Genomic DNA, 23,100 nt, shown 5'->3' on the forward strand with positions numbered 1-23,100 from the left:
GCACACATAGCTATGTCTGCCCTCAACAGGTTGAAAGTTGGTTTCTTCCGAACATCGTAACTTTAAGCTAATCATAAATAGTTGTTCTCTTTAATCAACATACTATAGACGTGGTATAATTTCAAACACGTACACATAGCTATGTCTGCCCTCAACGGGCTGAAACTTGGTTTCTTCTGTAACTTTAAGCTAATCATAAATAGTTGTTCTCTTTAATCTACATACTATAGACGTGGTATAATTTCAAACACGCACACATAGCTATGTCCGTCCTCAACAGGCTTAAACTTGGTTTCTTCCGAACATCGTAACTTTAGTCTATTGATAAATAGTTGTTCTCTTTAATCTACATACTATAGACGTAGTATAATTTCAAACACGTGCACATAGCTATGTCTGCCCTCAACAGGTTGAAAGTTGGTTTCTTCCGAACATCGTAACTTTAAGCTAATCGTAAATAGTTGTTCTCTTTAATCAACATACTATAGACGTGGTATAATTTCAAACACGTACACATAGCTATGTCTGCCCTCAACGGGCTGAAACTTGGTTTCTTCTGTAACTTTAAGCTAATCATAAATAGTTGTTCTCTTTAATCTACATACTATAGACGTGGTATAATTTCAAACACGCACACATAGCTATGTCCGTCCTCAACAGGCTTAAACTTGGTTTCTTCCGAACATCGTAACTTTAGTCTATTGATAAATAGTTGTTCTCTTTAATCTACATACTATAGACGTAGTATAATTTCAAACACGCACACATAGCTATGTCTGCCCTCAACAGGTTGAAAGTTGGTTTCTTCCGAACATCGTAACTTTAAGCTAATCATAAATAGTTGTTCTCTTTAATCAACATACTATAGACGTGGTATAATTTCAAACACGTACACATAGCTATGTCTGCCCTCAACGGGCTGAAACTTGGTTTCTTCTGTAACTTTAAGCTAATCATAAATAGTTGTTCTCTTTAATCTACATACTATAGACGTGGTATAATTTCAAACACGCACACATAGCTATGTCCGTCCTCAACAGGCTTAAACTTGGTTTCTTCCGAACATCGTAACTTTAGTCGTTCTCTTCAATCCTCATGCTATAGGCCTAACTCACAGCCATGTCCAACCTCTATACGCTGAAACTTGGTTTCTTCCGTAACTTTCACCTAATCTCTATCGGTCGTTCTCTTTTCAGATGTTCCCCTGCTGCGAGGAATGTAATGTAACGTTTGCAAGGCGTGATAACTTCATGCGCCATATGAAATCAAAACACCCTAGCATAACATCTGCTTTATGTAAAGTTTGTAGTGTGTATTTCGCTAACGTAGAGCGATATGAGGATCACTTAGCAGAGGAACATCAAATATCTACTCGCCCTCAGGTAGTAGTAGGGAAAAAGCGTGCAGCTACTGATGTAGCCGTAGAAAGTACTAGTAGTAAAAAACCTAGAAAAAATCATGAACAGATGTCCCCCTGCTGCGAGGAATGTAATGTAACGTTTGCAAGGCGTGATAACTTCACGCGCCATATGAAATCAAAACACCCTAGCATAACATCAGCTTTATGTAAAGTTTGTAGTGTGTATTTCGCTAACGTAGAGCGATATGAGGATCACTTAGCAGAGGTACATCAAATATCTACTTGCCCTCAGGTAGTAGTAGGGGAAAAGCGTGCAGCTACTGATGTAGCTGTAGAAAGTACTAGTAGTAAAAAACCTAGAAAAAATCATGAACTTCAAACTATTCACTGCGAGCACTGTAACACTGATGTACCATCTTCGCATTTTCAGGGGCACTTACGGAGTAATGCGCATAAAAATAATGCGTGTAGAAGTGGTACTAACGCAAGCATCGAGGAAATTAATACAGCATTTAAAAGTAGGATTGCTAGTTACCGAATTCGCACCAGTCAAAAGATTCAGAGCACTTCAAACTTTTTAAATTGCGTTCAACCGGATGTACAACAGCTTCTTGCTAAATCTTTGTCCAATCATAGTTTATTTAAAGTTAATTTTGAACTTTTCGCCTTGTACATTAAAAGCACGGATGAATCCGAAATAACGGACATTAAATCATTTAATACGAAGAATTTTGTCATAAGTCAGTCGACTAATTTTGGTGATGTACTTAGGGATGTCTCTAACATTATTTCAACTAAGAGCGAGGAATTTCAGGAAAAGGAATCAGGGTGGGCTTTAGTTGAGATAATGTATCTAGAAGTTAACATCAATAAGTACAATCCTATGCGTGGATCTTCGCACATTGAGCTGCCGACATGGATTCAGCAAAGAAAAGCTGTTGTAAACATCCGAAACAATGACGAAGCATGTTTTGCATGGGCGGTGATGTCGGCTTTAAATCCTGCGAAATCAGACGTAGCTAAGAGAACATCATCCTATCCACACTATTCAACGCTGCTAAATTTCGATAGTATAGAATTTCCCGTACAGTTAAAAGATATTAAGCGCTTTGAGGAACTAAATAACATTAGTATTAATGTGTATGGTGTAGAGAAAAAGTCTGTAGTAGGTCCTCTGTATTATACATGTCATAAGAAGAGTACTCATGTTAATTTACTCTATATTGAAAACAGTGAGAATAGCCACTTTTGCTGGATTAAAAATCTGAGTAGACTTGTTGGTAGTCAATTGTCAAAAGATAAGTGTAAAAAGTGGCTATGTGATGGATGCTTGCAGTATTTTAGAACTGAAGATCAGTTAACGAAGCATTCCAAGAATGACTGCAATCATGTACGTACAGAGATACCTACTACAGGCAATAATGTTTTAAAATTTACTAATTTTCACAAGCAGATGTGGGTACCGTTCGTGATTTATGCAGACTTTGAAGCCATCCTCACGCCATGCAACACATGCTCACCTAATCCTGACAACTCTTTCACTAATACTACGCACATGCATGTCCCGTATAGCTTCGCGTATTACATCAAGTGTAGTTACGATAGTACGCTTAACAAGTTAGAGCTGTATCGAGGACATGATGCTGCTAAAGTATTTTTAGAAAGACTTGAAAGTGATGCAGTTCGTCTCGGTCGTATTCTGAATAGTAATATTCCTATGAAGCCACTCACCGAAATTCAGTTAAATGATCATGAACGTGCTACAAAGTGTAGCATTTGTGATGGGGAATTTTCCGAAAATGACCCTAAAGTTTTTGATCATGATCATTTAACTTGTTTCTACAGATGTGCCGCTCATTATAGCTGTAATCTTAAGTATAGAGTTCCTAAATTTATCCCTGTAATGTTTCATAACTTATCTGGTTACGACTCTCATTTCATCATTTCACAATTTGGAGCTTCGGATGAAAAAGTAGATATAATCCCTCAGAATAAAGAGCGGTACATTGCGTTTGCAAAGTCTGTAAAAGTAGATGCTGAGCATTCTATAAAACTGAGATTCCTTGACTCGTTTCGCTTTATGGCGAGTAGCCTCGATAAACTTTCTAGTCATTTACAGCCTGAACAATTTACAGAAATTCGACGCGTTTTCCCTGAAGAAGCGCAGTTTAATTTACTTCAGCGTAAGGGTGTTTTTTGTTACGAATATCTCGACTGCTTAGACCGCCTCGAAGAACGTGCCTTACCATCGAAACAATCCTTTTACAGCTCGCTGAATTCAGCAGATATTAGTGATGATGACTATTTACATGCACAACATATCTGGGAGCAGTTCCACATTCAAACGCTAGGTGAATACTCCGATTTATATTTAAAGACAGATGTACTTTTGTTAGCTGATGTTTTTGAAAATTTTCGCTGTGTTTGCATGAACACCTACAGCCTTGACCCATGTCAGTATTTTACTGCACCTGGGTTAAGTTGGGACGCGATGTTAAAATACACGCGTGTGAATTTGGAACTGCTGACCGATATCGATATGGTGCACTTTATAAAAGCATCCATTCGAGGCGGTCTGAGTCAGTGCAGCGGACGATATTCGAGGGCTAATAATAAGTACATGCCGAGTTTCGATTCTAGTCAGGAATCTCAGTATATCGTTTATCTGGATGCTAATAATCAGTATGGGTGGGCGATGAGTCAGCATCTACCGGTGAGTGGTTTCTGCTGGCTGACGCAGTGCGAAATTGATGCTTTACAGCTACACGCCGTAGGTGATGAAGCTGATAAAGGTTATTTCCTCGAAGTTGACTTACAGTATCCTAAAGAGTTACACACTTCTCATAATGACCTACCGTTCTGCCCTGAAAATATGAAGTCCCCGTACATTGCATCAACGACGAAAATGCTCATTGCTAATTTATGCGATAAATCTAAGTATATCATTCATTACCGAAATTTAAAACAGTGTTTGCAGCATGGTTTGAAGTTATCCAAAATTCATCGCGTACTAGAATTTAATCAGTCACCGTGGCTAAAGCCATATATCGATCTGAACAATAATTTAAGAACGAATGCGGTTAACGAGTTTGAAAAAGATTTCTACAAGCTCATGAATAACAGTGTGTTTGGTAAGACTATGGAGAATGTTGACAAACGCGTTGATGTAAAATTGATTACAAACTGGGATAATATTAAGAAAAGGTATGGTGCTAACTATTTAATAAGTAAACAAAATTTCCACAGCTGCACCATCATACATGAGAATTTAGTTATTATACAGATGAATCGTGTCAAGGTTAAGTATGACAAACCTACCTACGTCGGCTTCACAGTACTTGAATTGGCTAAAACACTCATGTATGAATTCCATTACGATTATATGATGAAGAAGTACGCGCATAATGCGCAATTGCTCTACACAGATACCGATTCGTTTATTTATCAAATCAAAACTGATGACTATTACAATGATATAAAGCCTGACTTGGGTAGGTTTGATACGAGTAACTATCCTGCAGATAATCAATATCGTCTGCCGCTAGTGAACAAAAAGCTTCTAGGTAAAATGAAAGATGAATGTGCTGGGAATATTATCGATTCATTTGTAGGTACTAAATCCAAGTCATATTGCATAAAACTCTTAAATGAATTACAAATAAAGAGATTGAAGGGGGTTAAAAAGAATGTCGTTCAGAATCAGCTAAGTTTTGAAAACTATAACAATTGCATTAAAAGTAATCCACCTGTTTTGCATAAGCAAATGTCTGTCATTAGAAGCAAGAAGCACCAGTTGTACACACATTTAATTAGTAAGGTAGCCCTTAATAGCGATGATTGTAAACGGTTTGTCATCCCAAATTCTACCAACACGCTAGCCTGGGGGCATAGTAGTATTGATAAGTACTACTTTACATAAACATTATGCTAGAGGTGTGTGTGTACTTACGTTACGCTGTCTTACATCACAAAGAGGTATGCTGAGAGTGTAGTACGGCAAGTTTAAACTTGTACATTCAAGAATTGCATCGAGAAGTACGCAAACATCACTGGGGTAAAATGATTCAAGATAAAACTTGTACATACAAGATGTAAATAAATAATGTAGAATTGGCATATTCTTTTATTTTAGGTTAGGTATTACCTTCCTCCCACTCCTTATTTGCAAGATAGAGTTTTTGTTTATTACTCATAGAAGAAGAAAGAAGGTGATGAGCAGTTTCGTAAGTATAGTTCGGTAAGTATCTCGAGAGCAGAATTTTTTTTTGTGTCAAAAAAGCACATAGCTTTGTAAAGCACGTAGAATTTGCCGCTACCGGGGCAGCACTGTTCTCTCTGGATTAAAAGCTTTGTTTCCAAACAAGAGCACGTGGAATTTGCCGTCACCCGGCAGCACGGTGATTAAAGATGGCGGATGACAGCTCTCAGAAAAGCACATAGGTTTGTAAAGCACTTGGAATTTGCCACCGCTACATAGAGGGCAGCACTGTTCTCAAAGATGGCGGATGACAGCTGTCAGAAAAGCGCATAGGTTTGTAAAGCACGTGGAATTTACCACCACCACATAGAGGGCAGCACTGTTCTCAAAGATGGCGGATGACGGCTGTCAGAAAAGCGCATAGGTTTGTAAAGCACTTGGAATTTGCCACCGCTACATAGAGGGCAGCACTGTTCTCAAAGATGGCGGATGACGGCTGTCAGAAAAGCGCATAGGTTTGTAAAGCACTTGGAATTTGCCACCACCACATAGAGTGCAGCACTGTTCTCAAAGATGGCGGATGACAGCTGACGAAATTGCCCGCAGCACAGTGCTCAAAGATGGCGAATGACAGCTGTCAAAAAAGCACGTGGCTTTGTTTCCCAACAAGAGCACATAGATTTTTTCAAATTGCCGCCACCACATAGAGTGCAGCACTGTGCTCTGTTGATTAAAGATGGTGGATGACGGCTGTCAAAAAAGCACGTGAGTTTGTTTCCAAACAAGTCCACGTGGAATTTACCACCACCACATAGAGGGCAGCACGGTGCTCTCTTGATTAAAGATGGCTGCTGTCACGTGGAATTGTCTGCCACCACAGGTATCTAGCTAAAGAGGGCAGCACTGAGGTTTGCGATGCAAGATGGCTGCTGTCAAAAAAGCATTTTTCAAATTATCCGCCACCACAAAGAGGGTAGCACTGTGCTCTATAGATTAAAGATGGTGGATGACAGCTGTCAAAAAAACACGTGGCTTTGTTTACCTCGCGCTAGTTAGGTTAAGTTGGTAGCACTAAGGTTTAGACCCGTCAAGATGGCAGCACTGCCGATGACAGGTGATGAATTTTGCAGCTACTGCGATATAGAGGGCAGCACAGTGCTCAAAGATGGCGGATGACAGCTGTCAAAAAAGCACGTGGCTGTCAAAAAACACGTGGCTTTGTTTATCTCGCGCTAGTTAGGTTAAGTTGGTACTACTGAGGTTTAGGCCCGTCAAGATGGCAGTACTGAGGTTAGCGATGCGTTGTTGTCTGTCAAAAGCACGTGGCTTTGTTTACAAATCTGTCAAAAAGCACGTGGCTGTCAAAAAGCACGTGGCTTTGTTTACCTCGCGCTAGTGAGGTTAAGTTGGCACTACTGAGGTTTAGGTCCGTCAAGATGGCAGTACTGAGGTTAGCGATGCGTTGTTGTCTGTCAAAAAGCACGTGGCTGTCAAAAAACACGTGGCTTTGTTTACCTCGCGCTAGTTAGGTTAAGTTGGCACTAGTGAGGTTTAGGCCCGTCAAGATGGCAGCAGTGAGGTTAGCGATGCGTTGTTGTCGATGACAGCTGTCAAAAAGCACGTGGCTTTGTTTACAAATTCAAATTTCCCGCCAAAATTCAAATTTCCCGCGGGCGGCGGCGGAGGCGGAGGCGGCGGCGGAGGAGGAGGCGGGCGGAGGCGTGCGGCGGCGGAGGTGCCGCAGAACCCGCTTATTATACTACTTGTGCGAATCAGGTTAGAGTCCTGTCATTGAAGCCGGGACGTGATAGCCCGAGGAATACTTTATAATGTTGGGAATGGAAAGAAATTCATAGAAATCTATAGCGGTATTAATGGGTGACGCGTATAATTAGTGTGGGCATCTTGAAGCATAATCTGTGCATTTTGTTGGTTAGAATATCGTATTTGTTTAATTATGTCGGCAGAGTTTAAAGGGAGCATTTTGAGAAGTCAGTCAGGTAGAACGAACCGGGTGTTTCATGTAACTGCCAAGCGAGCTTGGGGGATGAGAGGCCTCAGCTGTGATATAACGGGACAGGCGTGGAATTGAGATGGTACTGTAATTCTCGGCCAGGGAAAACGTTAAAATGCTGGATTTAGTTGAAATTCATAGCCGGTAATGATCTGAGTATTGTGAAATACTGTAATTGGGGACGTAATGAACATTTGAAACTATGAACTTCGAGTATAAGGAACAGTGTAACCAAATTCAGGGTTGTCCAAAATATAGAGCGATGGCTGTGATGATCGGTTTGTCTGTGAGGGGTGTGCAAAATTCATAATGGTATGACGAGATATGACATCGTAATTATATGGCGAGTTGTTTGGTTTGTACGTAGATTATTAGGTTATCCATGTGTTAATAACGGTTAGGACTAGATTAGATTTTAAAAGTGTGAGATCACAAGACAAGATATATAACTGGACATGAATTATGTAACAATTATTTTCCAGCCAGATAAACATCGCAATATTGAATTCACATCACAGCTGCGTAGAAATTTGTGAAGAAACCAGAGTCCGCGGAGATAAAATTTACTGTTCTTTATCATTTCGCTAAATCATTTAAATTTATTTAATTATTAAATTCAGTGAAACCGCATTTTGAAATAACTGTAATCAAGCGAATAACTTGGAGATGCATTCTGGAAATTTTAGTTTGTTTTCTGGGGAATATTAAGTAATCAAGTAATGATTAAAGGGACATATCCGAAGGAAATGGATTTTACTGCCACAAAGTTTGTGAGCATTGCTATTGTTGTAATTATTGAACTTTGATTGATTGAGCAGTGAATGTGCTGGGATAATAAAGTGGAAACTTTGGTCATCAACCGATGTAACTTAATTGTGTTTAGCCTTCAGCCTAGAAACTTGGATGGTCAGGGGTCATCAACCTCAGTGACTTAGATTAGGGCCATATGCCATTGTAGCATCATTTCCTTGCGGTCATCATCCACAATGACTTTCAAGTAACTTAGAAGATTAGATGTCGGTCCATGACATAGACGCAGGTCACATCGATTCAATTAAGGGTCCATGCCGTAGAACCACTGTGTGGCACACACCGATTGGACGGCCTTAATTATACCCAGAGTCCAGAGTTCGTGTTACGAGGGCTGGACCATAACGAATCACTATGATGGTACATGTGGTCTCACATGGAAGCCGAATTTAAGGATTTCCAGACTTTCCTTTCTTAAATGATTAATAATTGAGATAATGGTTTCTAGTATGAATGCCCGTCAGGCAGTTACGTTAAAGTCTCACACCAGTGTTCTGACGTTTATGTAAAATGACTGTGGTGTCCAGTGGACACAATTGACTTCTATGATACCGTTGACATAGAATGTTTCAGAATTTTCCTGAATAAATAGGAATCTTTTAAATAGACCTTTCATTCCAGTAGATAGATTAGAATTACTGAACCCTACCTTTACCTCAGCAAGTGACGAAGAACCCGATACGACCCAAGAGACAGATCTCATGAACTTTGCTGATAGGTAAGGAAGGTAGGTATCCCTCAATATGGACCAAAAGGTTCAATATGGTCATTCAAGTTTTACTAAAAAAGAAACAAATATAATTTAAATGATCAAATACATTTAATATTTGTGTTCTGCACAGGAATGTCTGTGCTGTTTCTATTGTGAATTGATATGAAGGTTGGATAAGATGAGTTTTGTCAATAAACCCAAATCTTCAAGCTTATTCTAAATAGGGAAGAGCCAGTTCTGTGCATTATTTTTACACTGCTACTTGTAGGTTAGGCATTAAAACAAACCAAAGATAAAAAATCCCCCTAAAAGTGTATTTTCTTCTAGCTATTTTTCTCAAGTTTAGCTGTGGTTAAGGAACATTAAGGGATCATACGTACTTGCAGAAAGTAGGGTGCAATCATGTGGAGAGAAGGAGTTCGAGTAACTGGGATATTTTTCGGGGTTACATATCAACTTGCAAAAGTTGCACTTCTACAATTTTTAGGGGCCGTAACAGGCGAGTGGTACAGTTACCGGTTTCTAAGACAGGTGGCCGCGGTTTGAATACCGACTAGTATACGTGGGATTGCTAAAATTAAAATCTCGTCCCTATGGTTCGAATTCCATGTACAGCTGGAGGTTCCGACGCTATGCTCACGATATCAGCAGTCGTAAAACTACAGGATGATTTTTGCTTTTTTTCCTCTTACAAGTTCTACATTGCAGTTATGGCAAGATGAAATGCCACCAAAATGGACACAGTAAAGGCAAAGCAAAGCAGTGCCGCAGGTATGGTTTATGTTAGCGACCACATGGCTCTTTGGTCTCTTCCAAATGTGATCACAGGATACCGGGATATAAGACAAAGACTAGTATTTGATATACCGCATTTATGAATATGTTGCAGAGAGTTGGCAGCGCGGTTAAGACCGTGTAGCAATCAGCTTGTATTTGGGAGATAGTAGGTTCGAACGGTTACGGAGCGCAAACATATCTAGGAAGTGTCACTGTTATATTTATCCCAAATGGAACATAATAATTGCTTTTACACAAATAAAGTCTAAAATCTGCGGTAGATTAAGAAATAGTACGGAATATTTTACTTGCAGAGAATAATATGGATACATACTTTACTACCTTTCAACTATTTTCTCCGCTACGTCGCAGCGCTTCTGTATGTGTTTTGTTTGTCTAACACTTTCGTGTGTGATGTCTTTGCTCACTGAAGTTGTTTGAATTAATTAGGTGTCGTTTTCTTCATGTTGCTCATTCGTTTTGTGCCCTAACTCATTCTTTAAATTATATATTTATTGGTGCAGGGATCGTGATATTTTCCTTTCAACAAAAAAGTAATATATTTATTGGTCCAGGGATCATTTTTTTTTCCTGTTTGAACTGCCCGCGCTAGTCACATGAACAAAAATAATGAGAATTCACAGACATAGCACTTCCATTCATCGGTGCTAGCCCTGGACCTCAAGAAAAAACAAAAGACGGCACGAGCAGCGGAATACAACATAAGGGAGGCCTGTCTACAGCGCGTAAGTAGGTATAGATATTTATTTAGATATTTCTGTAGTACTGAAGGTATTTCTTAATTTACCGCAGATTTTTTACCTCATTTGTGTAAAAGCAATCATGATGTTCCATTTTCGACAAATATTACAGTGACATTTCGTAGATATGTTTCCGCTACATAACCGGTTCGAACACCACTGTCGGAAGCCCGGAAGATGATTTTCTGTAGTTTCCATTTTAAAAACCAGGCAAATTTAGGCCACGGCCGTTTCATTCCCAGTCTTAGCTCTATCCTATCCCATCGTCACCATAAACTTGTCTGAGTTGGTGTCACGGCAATGACAATATAATACTTTAATATGAAATCATATGATTTTTTAACATGAAATCGTAATACATAAGGACGCATTGATGGCGTGTTTTATATTACTATTCTTTCTCCTGGTATTTATCCAAATTATATTGGGTTGGCTTCAACATGGATTAAGCGTATTTTTACGGTCGGATGCCTTTCTCGACACCAACCCTATGTGGACTGATATATTCACTACTGCATGTTTCTGCACTGCTTGGAAGTATGGCTTGTTGTATGCATGTGACGAGATGTGTAATAAGACGAACGAAAATACCCAGTTCCCGGTCTGGAATTGAAACCAGGTCGTCTGAACTAAAGGCCAGTACGGTGACCGCTGAGTCAAAGGGCTGGATATGATTTGTTCTTTCTTCTTCTTTTTCTTCTTCTTCTTCTTCTTCTTCTTCTTCTTCTTCTTCTTCTTCTTCTTCTTCTTAAACTGTTTACTCTCCAGGGTTGGCTTTTTCCGGGGACTCAGCGAGGGATACCACCTCTACCGCCTCAAGGGCAGTGTCCTGGAACGAGATAATTTGGGTTGGGGGATATAACTGGGAAGAAGGGCCAGCACCTCGCCCAGGCGACCTCACCTGTTGAACTGAACAGGGTCCTTATAGGGGTGGGGGAAAAGATTAGAAGGGATAGACAAGGAAGAGGGAAGGAAGCAGTCGTGGCCTTAATTTAGGCACCATCCCGGCATTTGCGTGGAGTAGAATTGGAAAACCAGGGAAAACCACTTCGAGGTTGGCTGAGGTGGGAATTGAACCCACCTCTACTCAGTAGACCTCCCGAGGCTAAGTGGACCCCGTTCCAGCCCTCGCACCACTTTTCAAATTTCGTGGCAGAGCCGGGAATCGAACTCGGGCCTCCGGGGGTGGCAGCTAATCACGTTAAGCACTACACCACAGAGGCGGACTAATCTGTAGTTAAATAATAAGATCCGGCTACTGGCCTACATGATAAGCGTAGGGGCCTTCGGTTAAGGGAGCCCTGACTTCGATTCCTGGCCGCATCGGCGAATTTAATTGCGTCTTGTTAATTCCTGTAGTTCTACGGCCGGGTGTTTGCGTTCGTCATAATATTATAATTAATTACGCACAGTCGTATCAGCACACTAATATTAATTCAAAACCGGTTTTCGGACTCCAAGGTCCATCCTCAGTGTTGAAATTATTTAAAACATTTAATTCCACATGAGTGTGTTGTCAAGATGAGTTAAAATAAGTTTTAAAAAGGTAAATCGGAGCCATGTTGAGATAAACTGTAAAATAAGAAAAAGACGAAACAGTTATAAAAGTATGTAACAATACATATAAACTTACAATGACGTTGTAAAAGGTACGACATACCATAGGAAGGGCTGGCTTGTCCTCGTGCTCAAGCTGTTTGTTGAGTAATAAACAAACGTTCAGCTTTAAGTACGGGGCACGCTCGAAGCACATGATATTACGTCATCTCAAGGTTGTGAACATGTTGCTTGCAACTCTTTCATTTAAAATGTTATCAGCTTCCCTTATCTGCGCCAAGAATATCTCAATGTTTTCGCGGGTATTTAATTCAAATCCATAATTACTTTTAAAAATTAATTTCATGTTTTTTCGATCCCTAAAAAGCTATGATTATTGTTATAAAGGTGTTCCGCAATAGCTGAATATCTGTTGTACTTAATTGCCTTGAAATTTTCTTGAAATATTTGATTTAAGGCTCGCCAGGTCCTTCCTATATAAAACATTTTGCAGTCGTCACAAGTGAGCCTATATACTTCCGAATTGGTGTAGACATCTTTTTCGTTGATACTATGTGCATTATATATGTGTTGTGTTGTTGTGTTTGAGTCATCAGTCCATAGACTAGTTTGATTCAGCTCTCCATGCCACCCTATCCTGTGCTAACCTTTTCATTTCTACATAACTATTGCATCCTACATCTGCTCTAATCTGCTTGTCATATTCATACCTTGGTCTACCCCTACCGTTCTTACCACCTACACTTCCTTCAAAAATGAATTGAACAAGTCCTGGGTGTCTTAAGATGTGTCCTATCATTCTATCTCTTCTTCTCGTCAAATTTAGCCAAATCGATCTCCTCTCTCCAATTCGATTCAGTATTTCTTTATTCGTGATTCGATCTATCCATCTCAACATCAGCATTCTTCTGTAACACCACATTTCAAAAGCTTCTATTCTCTTTCTTTCTAAGCTAGTTAACGTCCATGTTTCACTTCCATACAATGCCACGCTCCACACGAAAGTCTTCAAAAACATCTTTCTGATTTCTATATCAATGTTTGAAGTGAGCAAATTTCTTTTCGTAGGAAAGCTCTTCCTTGCTTGTGCTAGTCTGCATTTTATATCCTCCTTACATCTGCCATCGTTAGTTATTTTACTACCCAAGTAACAATATTCATCTACTTCCTTTAAGACTTCATTTCCTAATCTAATGTTTCCTATCACCTGCCTTCGTTCGACTGCACTCCATTACTTTTGTTTTGGACTTATTTATTTTCATCTGGTACTCCTTACCCAAGACTTCATCCATACCATTCAGCAACTTCTCGAGATCTTCTGCAGTCTCAGATAAAATAACAATGTCATCGGCAAATCTCAAGGTTTTGATTTCCTCTCCTTGGACTATGATCCCCTTTCCAAATTTCTCTTTGATTTCCTTTACTGCCTGTTCTATGTAAACATTGAAAAGGAGAGGGGACAAACTGCAGCCTTGCCTCACTTCTTTTTATACAGATTGTAGATAATTCTTTGTTCTCGGTATCTGATCCCTATCATCTTCAGAATCATTAATAGTTTGGTCCAATCAACATTATCGAATGCCTTTTCTAGATCTACGAATGCAATGTACGTGGGCTTGTCCTTCTTGATTCGATCCTCTAAGATCAGACGCAAAGTCAGGATTGCTTCACGTGTTCCTACATTTCTTCTGAAGCCAAATGGATCTTCTCATAACTCAGCTTCAACTTGTTTTTCCATTCTTCTGTAAATAACACGTGTTAAAATTTTGCAGGCACGAGATAATAAACTAATGGTGCGGTACTTTTCACACCTGTCAGCACCGGCTTTCTTGAGAACAGATATAAAAACATTCTGCCGAAAATCGGATGTGACTTCTCCTGTCTCATACACATTGCACACTAAATGAAATAACCTTGCCACGCTGGTTTCTCCTAAGGCAGTCAGTAATTCAGAGGGAATGTCATCAATTCCAGGTGCCTTGTTCCTATTTAGGTCACTCACAGCTCTGTCAAACTCTGACCTCAAAATTGGGCCTCCCATTTCATCAGCATCAACAGCCTCTTCATGTTCCAGAACCAAATTATCTACATCTTTACCTTGAAACAACTGTTGGATATGCTCCTGCCATCTTTCTGCTTTGTCTTCTTTCCCTAGAAGTGGCTTTCCATCTGAGCTCTTAATATTCATACACCTAGATTTCCTTTCTCCAAAGGTTTCCTTGATTTTCCTGTATGCAGCATCTACCTTTCCCAGGACCATACAGCCTTCGACATCCTTGCACTTCTCCTTCAGCCATTCTTCCTTAGCTACCTTGCACTTTCTATCCACTTCATTCTTTAATCGCCTGTATTCTTTTCTGCCCTCTTCATTTCTAGCATTCTTGTATTTTCGTCGTTCATCAGTCAGGTCTAGCATCTCCTAGAGTTATCCACTGATTCTTAGTTGATCTTTTCTTCCTTCCTAACATTTTTTCAGCAGCCCTACTGACTTCATTTTTCATGACTATCCACTCTTCCACTATTGTGTTTCATTCAGCCTGTTCATTTAGTCCTTGTGCAACATGTTCCTTGAAACAATCCCTCACACTCTTTTCTTTCAACTTGTCTAGATCCCATCTTTTTGCATTCTTTCCTTTCTTCAATTTCTTCAACATCAGATGGCATTTCTTGACCATCAAGTTGTGGTCAGAGTCCACGTCTGCTCCTGGGAAAGTTTTGCAATCCAAAACCTGGTTTCTGAATCTCTGCCTAATCATAATGAAGTCTATTTGATACCTTCCAGTGTCTCCAGGTCTCATCCACTATACAGCCGTTGTTTGTGGTGTTTGAACCAAGTATTGGCAAGGACTAAATTATGATCAGTGCAGAATTCAACCAGCCGACTTCCTCTTTCGTTCCTTTGTCCCAATCCAAATTCTCCTACTGTACTACCTTCTCTTCCTTGGCCTACCACTGCATTACAGTCTCCCATCACAATTAGATTCTCGTCACCTTTTACATATTGTATTAAATTTTCTATCTCCTCATATATTCTTTCGATTTCATCATCCGCTGAACTAGTAGGCATATAGACCTGCACTATTGTGGTGGGCATTGGTTTGGTGTCTATATTGACGACAATAATTCTTTCACTATGCTGGTCGTAGTAGCTTACCCGCTGCCCTATTTTCTTATTCATTATTAAACCAACTCCTGCATTTCCCCTGCTTGATTTTGTGCTGTTAATTCGGTAGTCGCCTGACCAAAAATCTTGTTCTTCCTGCCAACGTACTTCACTCATACCAACTACATCTAACTTTAGCCTATCCATCTCCCTTTTCAGATTCTCTAACCTGCCACAACGATTCAAACTTCTAATATTCCACGCTCCGACTCGCAGAATGTCAGTATCCATCTTCCTGATGATCGCCCCCTCTCGTGTAATCCCCACCCGGAGATCCGAATGGGGGACTAGTTTACCTCCGGAATATTTTACCCGGGAGGAAGTCATCATCAGTACACCATTCATACAGAGAGAGCTGCATGTCCTCGGGAGGTAGTTACGGCTGTAGTTTCCCGTTGCTTTCAGCCGTGTAGCAGTATCAACACAGCTAAGCCATGTTGAGTGTTAATACAAGGCCGTATCAGTCAATCATCTAAACTGCCGCCCTTGCAACTACCGAAATGCTGCTACCCCACTTTCGATGAACCATTCGTTAGTCTGGTCTCTCAACAGATACCCATCCGATATGGTTGTACCTGCGGTTCGGCTATCTGCTTCATTGGGACACGCAGACCTCCCCACCGTGCCAAGGTCACATGGTTCGCAGAGGAGGGCATTATATATATATATATATATATATATATATATATATATGTGTGTGTGTTTTGATATTTTATTTCTGGTTTTAAATGCCGTTTTGAGTTCAAATTTCTTAAATATATCAGCGATTTTAAAAACTTGATTTCCAATACGTGTATATGTTACAAATTGACTACGTTCAAAGATTTCCTTCCTTCTCATTGTTTTTCTTTTGTTCCTCATTTTCTTTTTTAGGTATAATTTTGGCTATCATTTCTGGGTTGTAGCCGTTTGCTTTAGCAATTTGTTTTACTACTATAATTTCTTTCAGTTTGTTTTCATTACTCATGGGAATTTTTAATAATCTATTAATATAGCTGTTGTAAGCTGCTTGTTTGTGAGTTCCTGGGTGGTTGGAGTTTTTGTTGTTGGTGAAGATGGACTATGTGGGTTTCCTAAAATTATCGAAATCTGTTCTATTTTTGTTTTTTGTGAATGTGAGGTCCAAGAATTTTAAATTATCGTTTTTTTCCATAGTGAATATTATGTTGCTGTCAAGCAAATTTAAACAACCCAGAATTGTTTAGAGAGTAATGAGCTCTCCATCTAAAAATACTACCGTGTCGTCAACATAACGGACCCATAATTTTATCTCCTTCTTATGTATGTCCAAGATGGATTTCTCAAGGTTGGCTAAAAACGTCATAGAAGAGCCCCCCATTGGTAAACCTGTGTTTTACTGGTAGTATTTCCCATTAAAAGTGAAGTAATTATTATCTAATATTAGACTCAATAAACGAGCCTCCGTGGCTCAGACTGCAACGCGTCGGCCTCTCACCGCTGGATACCGTGGTTCAAATCCCGGTCACTCCATGTGAGACTTGTGCTGGACAAAGCGGAGGCGCGACAGGTTTTTCTCCGCGTACTCCGGTTTTCCCTGTCATCTTTCATTCCAGCAACACTCTCCATTCTCATTTCATAGCATCTATCAGTCATTAATAAATCACTTTGGGAGTGGCGACCCCATCGTACTAATAGCCTATATCTGCTTCATTCATTCCTTCCATCCCTGACCCGGTCAATGACTGGAAAACACGCTGTAGGTTTTCATTTTGGTTAGACTCAATAAATTTATCATTTCATTAATTTCTATGACTCAGTCTGTCTTGGTTCTTAAGTTTTTTCTATGAAGCCTATGGACTCTTTAACAGGAATGTTGGAATACGTGTTGGTCACATCATATGACACTGTTATAGTTTCATCGTTTATTTCCGTTGATTGTATTTTGGAAATGGCGTCCAAAGAGTTCGATATTGACTTATTGTTTTCTATTTTGATGTGTAGGCGTTTAAGTAAAAATGTTGTCAGTTGAAATGTGGGACTGTTTCGACAATTTAATACGGGTCTAACTGAGTAATTCTCATTGTGGTCTTTTGGGAGGGACTTTAAAGTTGGGCATCTTGGGTTCATCGGGACTAATTTTTGTTTTTCGTTTTTCGTTTATTATGAACTGTGTGTCATTCAGGTTTTACTTTACTTTTGTGTTTTAATTCCTGGTGGTGTCCTTTTTTATTTCCTTTATGTTGTTTGTTTCTATGAATTCAATTGTTTTTTGGGTGTAGTCGTCTTTATTTAGGATAACTATGACGTTGCCCTTGTCTGATTTAAGCAAGGTATTCATTTTGATTTTATATTTTAGATTAGTTATTAGTTTTTTGTGTGTACTACTTTCTTTGTTTCCTTTGACATTTTTTTCTCAATTTCATTTGCTACTAAGTGTGTTACGGTTTCCCTTTTGTTGACAGGGTCCTTTTGGATAGCTGAGCACGAGGATAAGCCAGTCCTTTCTATGGTATGTCGTACCTTTTACAACATCATAGTAAGTTTATATGCATTGTTTGCATACTTTTACACTTGTTTTGTCTTTTTCTTATTTTACACTTGATCTCAACATGGCTCTGTTTTACCTTTTTAAAACATATTTTAACTCATTTTGACAACACACTCATGTGGAATTAAATGTTTTAAATAATTTCAACACTGATGATGGACCTTAAAGTCCGAAAACCGGTTTTGAAGTGTGCTGATACGACTGTATAAGTACTACTATCAGCACTGTTACTAACATGACTTTGATATTTTATAATGATTATAATTCGTCATCATACACATTGTCATTCACAGTACATTCAACAAGTCACGTAAAAACTACCACAGAAGCACGCAATAGTGAATATATCCTTCCACATAAGGTTGGCGTCAGGAAAGGCATCCGGCCGTGAAACATGGCTAAATCCATACAAATACTACTACTACTAATAATAATAATAATAATAATAATATTTCTTTCTTCAGCTTATCCCATATTTCTGGTGTCACTAGGACCACCGAGGTTAATTTTGGTTTTGCCCCGGGATTTAAGACGGGAAGTATTTCCTGACGCCACGTGATTCTTGAGATGAAAATCTCGACCCAGAATCGACCGGGATTCGAACCTCAACCTTCCCGGTAAAAAGCCAGCAGCTAAACCACTGAGCTAATCACGCCCCCAATAATAATAATAATAATAATAATAATAATAATAATAATAATAATAATAATAATAATAATAATAATAATAATAATAATAATCCGTATTCTTTTCACTGCCTGAACTCGAATAACGAAAAAACTCACTTCTGTTTTATAATTATTTACGATTACTAATTTTTAAATTTTTACAAAAGCAAACTATTAGAAGTCATGGCCCCGCAAAATCAATTAACTGTAGAAGCGTGGCCTGGCAGTTCTTTCCAGTCCAACATTTCCTGCAACTATGCACAGGAATGAATTCTCCCACTGAACCTAAATAATATTTACGCTAAGTAGGAGATTACGTGCGACTCACATTGGCAGGTTGAGACGCAGCCATTATTCACACAGTGTTAATCTCTTATAACTGACGTAGCCAGAGAACTGAACTTCAAAATCTGGGCACGAAGAACAATGGGCACAGGCGTGTGGGAAAACTGCAGTGAAAGCCACCAATGGCTGTTTTTGACAACGCTGCCATATTATGCATGGAATCTGTCAATTGCCTGATATTTGTTCTCCAATTAGTGACAATTATATCGAAGGGCTTGATAACCGTAACTCCTAAAAGCAGCTGTTTATGTTACTTTAGTAAAACATATCAACAAGCGAATAGTAAAATTAGCAGCCAAGATGATATCTGATGATACTTCCTCACAGATTATACAGTACGTATGTAGTTCCAGATGTTTTTTTCCATAGAACTAGTGAAACATCACATCTATTAGCATTTGTCACACAAATCTTTAAGGTTGCTACATTTTTGCTTAGTTGTAATGTACTGTACGCTTGTAATTCTATTAATTAAACTTGCACGTTAATGGGTACTTTTATGGTATCGGTACGGAATGGATCATTGTACTATATACGAGGTTTGTCCGGAAAATACGTATAAAAGTTGAATAATAACTTTTTTTGACAATTAATCAGGTATTACAATATGGTCTCCTTCAAAGTACTCTCCCTGAGACAAGATGCACTTCTGCCAACGCCGTTTCCACTGTTGATAACATTGTTGAAAGTCTTCAGTTGTGATGCTGTTCAGTTGCCGTGTCGTTTCTCCCTTGATGGCTTCCACATCACCCAAGTGCCGCCCCCGAAGCACCATTCTGCATTTCGGGAACAGGAAGAAGTCACAAGGGGCTAAATCGTGTGAATAAGGCGGGTGGTCTGTCACGGTGATTGAGCTTCGGGCCAAAAACTCACGCACAACGAGCGACGTGTGAGCGGGCGCATTGTCGTGATGAAGGATCCACCTGCCCCCTTGTGCCAAATCCGGTCGAACTCGGGCCACACGAGCTCTGAGACTTGATGTTGATGCGCTGTTCCTCAATCAGAGAGAGCTCCATACCGACGGCAGGTGAAAACGGGTAACTTTCAACAAGCAGCCGCACGCTGCTACTGACAGGCAGAGCTCTCCGACTCGAACTGAGCGTTGAGAAGATTGGCGACAACAGCAGTGCCACCTGGCGGCGCCTCCACGATACGTGATACGTCACCCCGACGAATTTATACGTATTTTCCGGACATACCTCGTACAGCAATGCCATTCTGTAAATAACTGAAATCTACAAATCCGTGTTCTGTAAATTCACTGCTGCCATGACAGTAGGGGATTACGCTTACCAGACTTTTACTGGTTGAAGAGGGGATGAGAGGTCGTTATGTAACGGTTTGTGCATTTAGTGCGCGATTACTCAGGAATCACGCAATGGATAGTGGTGGAATGCAGTCGCTTTGAGCCAAACGTCCTATCGCCGTGTTCTTTCTTGAGCCAATTTCAAGGATACTTTTATTTGAGGCAATCATATTAAATGTGACAATAAGTCGCAACTTTCTTACGGTATTCATACGCAGCATTAGCTAATTCAGAACCTATTATGCATGATTTTCAGTACTGCGGTCTAGAGTGAGCAGGTGTCTTACTGTTTATTTTGTGCACAGCGATGGAATTAATCGAAAGGGGAATAACTCGGTGAAAGGACATCATAACGCATGATGAGGGTAAATTCCGAAAAGTTCAGGTTTCTGCACGCATAAATGCTATATGGAGATCTAAATAAACACATTTCGAGATTGAGAGTCCAGGAATTGAACATTGTACCAATCAAAATGAACAATACGCGCTGCGTGCAACAGGAAATTTGATTAAAAAAAGTATCCTCGAACCACCATCCTAAATAATCATACCTGCTGCCAGTCTAATGCCCGACTGTATGGGCTGTTTTCATCATTCAGATATTGATCTCCTTGGGCAAAGCATCTATGGTCAAGAGTGAAAATCTCTTCTAGCTATACATACTCTGCAATTAAAAAGTTACTACGTATTGGAATACGAACAGGTATTAATTACACGACGTCTGCCTCTGGCTGCCCGGATTCGATTAAAGGCTCTGTCATGAAATTTGAAAAGAGGTACGAGGAATGGAACGGTGTCCACTCTGCCTCTGGAGGTCAACTGAGTATAGGGGTATCGATTCACACCTCAGCCATCATCGAAGTGGTTTCCCGTGGTCTCTCACTTCCTCTCAAGGCAAATGCAGGGATGGTACCTAACTCAAGACCACGGCCGCTTCGTTCTCTCTTTCTTGCCTATTCTTTCCAAGTTTCCCATCCCCCACAATACACCTGCTCAACATAGCAGGTGCGGCCGCTTGGACGAGGTATTGGTCCTCCTCCCAGTTGTATCCCCGACCAAATATCTTACCCTCCACTGTGAGGCGTTAGAAGTGGGATCCCTCAATGAGTTCTGGGGGGGAGGGACCAGCCGTGGAGAGTACATGGATTAAATAAATAAATAAATAAATAAATAAATAAATAAATAAATAAATAAATTACATGGTATCATTACGCGAAGAAAATGTCGTTCTTAAACAAGCATTAAAGACTTTAATTGTTATTGATAAGCAGCCATGTATGTCTGCTAGTTTAAATTAGACGTCACATGCTCACACAACAGCAAGCAATGTTTTTAACCATACTTATGATACAAAGTTTAAGTATCCTAACTTTCTTTTAATTTATATCATAGAAAGTCCTATGTTCCTAAAATTGGGAAGAAAAACACTGCTTGTGTACATTCCAGCGCAAAATTTCCACCTCTTGGTTGAAAATGTTGTGGCTCAAAAGACACACTCAATCAGCGTGGTTGAAAAATATGGCTCAAAAGCCGTACTCCATTCTGGTTCCCTGTACCATACTGTCTCCGAAGACCGTAAAAGTAGTTAGTGGGACGTAAAGCAAATAGCATTATTATTGTACCATACTGGTAATACTGGATCGTCCACCTCCATAGTGTAACGGTGTAACGATTCCCGGTACTGCCAAAAATTAAGATTGGTAGGAAGGCTGATATGTTGCTAATAAAGGGACATGCAACTCCCCTCCAACGAGGATGTCCCTAAAATGATCTATACTAGGAATTCACTTTACTACTGGATCAGCTGACATAGCGACAGTTGCTTCGCGGAAGGGGTTTGGAACATAATGAGCAAGAACCCTGAGCAATGAAGGTGTGAATTCTGGACAAAAACGACAGTGGTATGCGTACTGATAATTGATTACGGTTATGATTGGGAAGGAAGCATTTTTTACAAATTGTTTACGTCGCACAGACAGAGATAGGTCATATGGCGACGATGTGATATGAAAGGGCGAGGAGTGGGAAGGACGCGGCCGTGGCCTTAATTAAGGTACAGCTCTAGCATTTTCCTTGTGTTAAAATGGGAAACCACGGAAATCCATTTTTAGGGCTGCCGACAGTGGGGTTCGAACTCACTATTTCCCGGATGCAAGCTCACAACTGCGCGCCCCCAACCGCACGGCCAACTCGCCCGGTGGGAAGGAAGACGTCGTGACCTACAGTACTGTATATGGTAGGTATAATTATTTCACGTCGAGTTGAATTGGGAGGATACAACATGCCACTTCAGGGATGGCTGAGAACCCATTTATCCACATTAATTGTTCCTGAAGCAGAGTGTACTTCGTTCCAGACACCAAACTCAGCCTTGAACAACAATGCTACTGTTTTTACGTCCCACTAACTATTTCGAAGGCTTTCAGGGATCCGAAATGCCAGGATTTTGCCCCCCTGGAGTTGTTCTACGTGCCGGTAAATCTACCGATACGACGCTGGCGTATTATATTGTTCACCTTCACATAGCACCAAACGGATAATTAAATAAATATGAGCACTACACTAAACTGTGATCCAGTCCGTCAATTTGGACTCGAAAGGCTCCGCTTCTACTGTCTGAGGCAGTCAGCCCGGCAAGTCCGTCTTGAAGTCCTGTCAAAACTGTGAATAAGATCGATACCGTAGAGATGGAGGTACGTGAAAAGAATTGCCTGTAGCAGTAGGGCAGGTACTAAACAGTTTTTCTTAACCAGAATTAACTACTAGGCAGTTGTACCCTACATTCATTTTATAAAGAAGAAATTTAAATAATTCAAAACTTTCGAGTGTTGCTTTCACAGCCCAGATTAAAAGACACTAGGTCTATATATTTTAGGTTTATTCGCGTGAAAGAAAAAACTGAGAGGAAACTACATTTCGG

At 40.0% G+C, this 23,100-nt stretch overlaps 1 protein-coding gene across 1 annotated transcript in view; it reads right to left on the reverse strand.

Moving 5' to 3' along the window:
• dtn (transmembrane protein 132C dtn) overlaps positions 1-23,100 on the reverse strand; it is an 877,664-nt gene that overhangs the window by 558,656 nt on the left and 295,908 nt on the right. The window lies entirely within an intron of this gene.

Source organism: Anabrus simplex, chromosome 2 (assembly GCF_040414725.1).
Source record: "Anabrus simplex isolate iqAnaSimp1 chromosome 2, ASM4041472v1, whole genome shotgun sequence".
Taxonomy (NCBI): domain Eukaryota; kingdom Metazoa; phylum Arthropoda; class Insecta; order Orthoptera; family Tettigoniidae; genus Anabrus; species Anabrus simplex.